Genomic DNA, 6,558 nt, shown 5'->3' with positions numbered 1-6,558 from the left:
ACTCATGGACTGGTACCGGTCTGTGGCCCAGGGGTTGGGGACTGCTGCCCTAGACCATAACCTTCTAATCCAGTAAGAGTCGCGGAGTGAGTCGTGCATTCAGGAAACAATGTGTGCTCAAAAACGGGACCTGTTCGGATATTAGGTTATTTTTGCACTCTACTAGAGCAGCTCTGAAAAATAATAATTTACAATATCGAGGAGAAAGCCCTTCAGTTCATCCCCCAGCTAAAATAATCAGTTTTTAGCTCCTCCTCCCTTTAAGCTCCCTTTATTCTGCCCAGCAAAAGATTTGAACAGGAAATGGGCGGAGCTGTGTGCCAGAGATCACCATATTAGGGATATCCCTTTTCTGTGACATCACACAGACCATAAGTTTTAAAAAAGCTGTTTGAAATACAACATTTAGAGCAATCTCAAGTATGAGCTTCTGGCTAACAGGGATTACCTGCACTTACACTAACCTCATTATCTGAAACCTTAGGCATATCTAACATGAGCGGCCACAAACAGCACAATAGGTCCCCTTTAAAAAGAATATATTTATAGGACACTTGACTAAGGTGTTTACTGTACAACATTTTCTGATCATAATCTTTTCATTTCAGACAATCATCGCACCAAAAAAATTGTAGAACAGTAAACTAGTTCTGAAAAACATGCTGGTATTCATGCAGCATGATGAATCGAGTGTGTCAGAGTCGACCGCATTACGTTAGCATCGAGCAGCATTCTCGCTGTCTTACAGAGTAGGAGGAAGAGTGTGTGTGGGAGGGGGTATTCCAACTGAGTACATGATGTAACTCAGCGTAGTATACAGGTAGTGGAGCAATGAGTCAGTGTGCTAGAGGATGCAACATGATAACCTCCCAACGAGTCAACATCTGTGCAAGCGGCTCAGTTAGGAGCTCCTTATTTTCTCAATGGACACTGGAAATCTGCTCTTTACATCTGTCTGTCTTTCTCTGAATGCAGTTGTTGCTCCTGTTAAGAGGCCTGCTCTGCAAATGCTCCTTCTCTGACATCTGATCCCCTCAGTCGTGTGTGTGTGTGCGTGTACAATATGTGTCTCCGATCTCTGCTTGTTGCGTCTTGTTTCCTGAGGATCTCTGAATCCAGCACAATGCTCCCTCAGTTATTAGATCCTAAGTGCATTGCGATGCACGTCGTAAACATGCTGTAAGCGTAGCAGAAAACAACACCGACGCTGGTGTAATGCTGTAACACAACGTGCTTTTACCACGAGGTCTGTTCTGGGAGTTAAAATACCGCCTCGAGTTACAGTATTTTGTCTCACGACATTTCAACGCTAACTCTTGCACACAGACAAGCCCCAACGTTAAACCACCCCCTGATTTTTTAAATTCTCCTCCCATGCTGCTAAAACAGCTCTGACCCATCAGTACATGGACAAGAGACCAGTGGGCACGTTCTGTGGCGTCTAGCACACAGACGTTCCCTGGTGCCTGTGACATTGGCAGGAGTTAAAAACACAGGAATGGGGGGTGTTTTGAGGTTCAGGGAACATCTGCGGCTGTCCTGTTGGTGGATGGTGGATGGATGGTGGATTCAAACCCAGGGCCTTATTGCACCACCATGTTGCCCCTGCTCTGTTTGGCAAATATGAAATTATTCCACCACTGAAATTCTTGTCCGGTTTTCTTTCCTGAACATTTCCTGACTTTACAAGATCTCAAAAGATAAGAAAAAAAGGCATGCAGCATTCACACAATGAAGCCTTTATCGCAGCTTTACACATTCCCACACTACAAACTTGAAAAGCACATCCATGCCAATAAAAGCCTCTTAAACACATCAAAGTATCAAATATCTAAAATAAAATCTCCTACGATTGCCACTCTTTCTCCCTGTAATGTTGCACAGTTGATCTGTTGGTTTAAAAACATTAAAAATAAAGTTGTATCTGCGTCAACATGTGAGAAAGAAAGAAGGAATGAAACAAGAAAAAGTTTCTGTTTGTTTGAATAATGAAAAGGAGGTCAGTGCCTGAAGGGGCGGAGCGATGGTGAGCGCTCTGTTCAAAGTAAAAGCACTAAAAACAAAAATGCAGAGCTGCTACACAAACACACACACGACTGCTGACTGTGGCGATGGAATGAATGGTAAGGCAGCAAAATGCAAGTGTGTGTCTGTGTGTGAGTGTGTGTCTCCTGTTTGCACCTGCAAACCTGTAAGTGCAGTTTATGGACAGCAGTCAAACACTTACATCACACACAAGCGCTGCCACCATGAAACGCAGCAACAAAAGAGAGACGTTTTCATTACAGCTTGACAATCTGTGTCGAGTATGTTTATATCTGTGTGTATATAAAGGATGTTGAAGGTCCTAAAGCGTGCACTGGCCCTTTAAGATGATCTTCACTACATCTGCTGAAGGTCATTAAGCTTAACACCAGAAATATTATGGAACAGCTTGAGATTTGTTCTTAAGATTGAGACTTTCAAATTAGTAAATCACAGAAAAAGCACGGATGGGCATTTTCATCAGTGTCATGACCACATTATGACTTCCTTAAAAAAAAACAGCAGCCACTGATTTGCCTTTTAAATATAGCTAATATCTGTTTGCATAAAGATTAGGCTTCTAATAGTGTCCAAATGTTTATATTGCTGCATAGCTACACCTCAAACAAAGACATTACAGGGACACTAAAGGACTGAGCTGCAGCTTCCCCCACTATTGAAAAACATGCTCGGTTAATACTATAATGACTGTGACAAAGCATTTACAGAGAACTATGTTAGCAGAGATATTTGCTATCTGCAGAGTTTGTCAGATTGATGGTTTTTATGCCTTTTGTGCATCAGTCTAAATCAGGGGTGTCGAACTCCAGGCCTCGAGGGCCGGTGTCCTGCAGGTTTTAGATCTCACCCTGGGTCAACACACCTGAATCAAATGATTAGTTCATCACCAGGCCTCTGAGAACAAGACATGTTGAGGAGGTAGTTTAGCCATTTAAATCAGCTGTGTTGGATCAAGGACACATCTAAAACCTGCAGGTCACCGTCACGCGAGGCCTGGAGTTCGACACCTGTGGTCTAAATACTACAATACCCATGACCTCTAGGAGCCAGTGCTGTGGAGAGGGAGCCAATCACAGCTGCTTAATTTTATCGCATGAGATTTAAAAAAAATTCAAAACTGATTTTGATACACAGACTTAATTTCCTGACAGAATCAGAAGAACCCAGTTGTTCTTGTGGAAATGCAAATAAGGATTTAAGTTAACTTTCTTACCAGGAAGTTTTATTTGCACAACCTTACACCGTTGACTTTTTTTAATTAAAAAAAAATTTATAAATACTTTGTAACACCATTGTTAATGGTTTGATGATTGAATCAGATGATTTTGATGGTAATCCAAGCTGTAGAGGCGCTCCAGCTATGAGTCACCTTACATTTTCTGTGGGAGAAATGAATGGGACTTTACTGCTGGATCAGGATTGCCCAAAATAGCAGCCACCACTTTGCAACTCTATAGCAACAGTGAGGCAGATCAAGATAAGCAAACTTTAAGTTCTATGGTAACACTGCAATGAAAAGCACTCTGTGAGTGCCTTCATTGATCCATTTCATTTGTAATTTTTGCAGTTAGAGCTTATAGTTAGCTTTCCAAGACAAGGAAATGATCTGTGGGTGCTGAAACTGATCATAGCCAATATTTGCTTGCTGAGACGTAGCTGATATGAGCGGGAGTCCAGGATGGCATTCAACAAATGGCAGTTTATGCCCACAACCTTGCAGGAACATGATCTGCCCCCCTGCCTGCTGTCTGACTGACCAGTGAGCTCCATCCACCCTCCAACCTGTTCAGGCTGAGTGAAACACGTTCCATATTACCAAGCTTAATACAGCATTTATGCACACAGACTTTTGGCATAAGGTCAAGGGTTCACAGGATAGCCCTGCTTACTGTATAGGGGGAAAGTAGAGGGGATACCTGCTCCCTGTTAGAGCCAGCACAGTGCAGTGGAGCAACGCCAGTCTTGCTGAGGGATTATTGTGTGGTGATGCTATCATCACAACCACTCTCCCACTGTCTATTTATAGTTCACAGAGCTCTCCCTCCCTCTCTCTCTCTCTCTCTCTCTCAGTCTCTGTCACATTCTCCATACTGAATGCCAAATGCATTAAAAGCAGAAGGTCAGGAAAAACAGAACCACTAACCAGTACTTAGCGGTTTGAGCCTCAGAAACAAGTACAACACCTGTCCTCTGTCTTACACAGATTTGTACCCTGAGGTTTGCAGACTTCTTATGTTCACTTCTATGAGGCCAAGAATGCAACTTTCACCACTGGAGATTATGACACATTTGTAGGTCAAGATTTCTGCAGCTGGGAGCCAGTTTAGCTCACAGGGTGAGCAGGTGATGCTGCAAGGCTAAACGTAGCAGCCTGAGTCTGACTCCGACCTGTGGCCCTTTGCTGCTCGTTTTCCCAGGTCTCTGCCTCTTCCTGTCTACTCTTCTACTCTTGACATGAGGACAGTCGAAGAATCCTAAGTTTGAAGTGTATGGAAGAATTACAGTTGACCAGATCTGACTAGTGATTATATGCTTTTCTGATCTAACCTGTTAACATATACCAGGTCATTAGTTACCCATGTTGTGTTGCGAGTAAGGGGTAGAATTTGTGTTTGGATATCATACAACCCCAAGAAAGAATTTTTTGCCTGCTTGGACAGCAGGAACATCTTTTAGTTTCTTAACATCCACAGAGTCACCGCTGACCTGTTTAGGGTTAGAGGTAGGTGCACACCTTCCTCTTTAAATGGAACTTTACCCCAGTAGAAATGCATGTCATTTTTTATGTAGCATGTGGCTTAAAGGGAACCCTGACCCCATCCCTGAGTGGCTTGCTGGATATAAAGAGGCAAAGTTCATTTCCATAATGACTTAAAACACCTGAACAGATAAGTGTCCAGAGGACTTTCAAGGTAGCCGCTCAGTGGTGAGACTTGCTTCTGGAAGGGCTTTGCATCTGTTCAGTGTGGCTACTGAAACGTTTTTGGCCCAAAGCGACTCCAGATTTGATCATCAAGGTAGCTTTTAGCAACATGGTGTTCTCTTTACTGTGACGGCCAGGTTCATGATTATACTAGATCAGGTATTTCTGCTTTTTAGTGTACTGCAGGGGATTGTAAGTACAGCAGAGTCTTGAAAGTAGGGAAAGCGACAGCTCATGCTGGACGATTTGCTGATTTTGCCTGCCAGACGGGCCACAGTGTCTGAGACCCAGGCTGGGAACACTGAAGAACCACAGCACCTTAATCTGGATTAGCTGCTGAGTTAGAGGCCTGGATGCTTGTGTAATCCCTTTGCCAAAGTTCCACCAGCCAGCCCCGCATTGGCCATTTGACGGCAGGAGTGTTCATTCAGGCCGGTCAGCCCGGGCTGCACTCAGATATGAAGGTCTATGCTCCTAGTGAGCAATGATGATTTAAAATACCCAATAAACATGATCCTAAACACGTGTTTCTTCCTTCGGTTTGACATCGACGGCACATAAATTATAAGTACATGTGTGTATGAAGTCCAGGCACGAGGGAATACTGTGCCGCACTGGAGCAGCGCAGCAGCGCAGCGCGATCTGCCTGTCAGTCAGTCAGTGCTGGTGTGTGAGAGCTTAAAGACAACTCGGTTATATAATGAAGGCAGTAGCAGAACAGCAAATGAGCGCTGATTCTGTGTGAGCGTCAACTGAGAACACCGCGGTGAGTTCCTCCAACTCCAGAAGAATCAAATCTCCCTGAAAGCCCTTTAAAACTATACCCCCCCCCCCCAAAAAAAAAGAAAGTTCCTGTGCTCCCTTCATGATTAAGAACTTGAAGTGACGAAGTGACGCCTTTTGATTAAACTTTTTAAACACGCAAAAATTACAATGAGCGATGTTTCATTTGTCAAACATAGGCCGATTTCAAGAGCATCGTCATTTCACACGTAAAACACATCTGCGCGCTTGACCTGTTATGCATTATCGTTCAGCAGCATGTTCGCTCCAATAAATCGCTATTTTTCCAGTGAAGTTTGGCGCTGAACTGTCTACGCGCGTTATGATCGTGCGTAACGGGAATTCCACGCTGCGCTTTTCCACTTCTGACAGCCTCTGCTGATGTACACAGGCAACGTACTTGCTCCTTCTTTGAACCAGTTTATGATGGGTTATTGTTTTTTTTTTTTTTCTTACAATGCTGAAAGCTACTTGTGGAGATGTTTAAGGTGTTAAAGATAAGAAGACTCATAGAGATGGAAACATAAACACAAAAATACATCACTTACGATCACAACCAAGAGGAGCCCCAGACAGCGAGTGTCTGTACAAGAGTTCATGATGCAGTTTCAGACACTCACCCTGTATGGCAGATCCGTCCAGCACGGTGCTGAAGTAGAAAAATGGATTTGAAAAAATGGACTCTGAAGCTTCTGTGATGGGAGAAAGGTCACACGGCCAATGCCGGGATGTCTAATTTCTGTTCTACCTAAAATCTGGTGGACTACGTACGGGCTTAGTCCAACGTCTCCAATGTCACACAGACC

The 6,558-nt window shown here is 43.7% G+C and overlaps 1 protein-coding gene across 1 annotated transcript in view; it reads right to left on the bottom strand.

Moving 5' to 3' along the window:
* Nucleotides 1-6,558, bottom strand: part of sertad2b (SERTA domain containing 2b) — a 40,744-nt gene extending 34,186 nt beyond the window's left edge. The window contains exon 1 of the mRNA XM_005735149.1: nt 6,373-6,558. The gene's annotated coding sequence lies outside the window, so the exon portion shown is untranslated. The remainder of the gene's footprint in view (nt 1-6,372) is intronic.

Source organism: Pundamilia nyererei, unplaced genomic scaffold (genome assembly GCF_000239375.1).
Source record: "Pundamilia nyererei isolate P.nyererei 1_Seehausen unplaced genomic scaffold, PunNye1.0 scaffold00062, whole genome shotgun sequence".
Taxonomy (NCBI): domain Eukaryota; kingdom Metazoa; phylum Chordata; class Actinopteri; order Cichliformes; family Cichlidae; genus Pundamilia; species Pundamilia nyererei.
The sequence above is the reverse complement of the archived record's forward strand: the minus strand, read 5'-3'. Positions and strand labels throughout refer to the sequence as shown.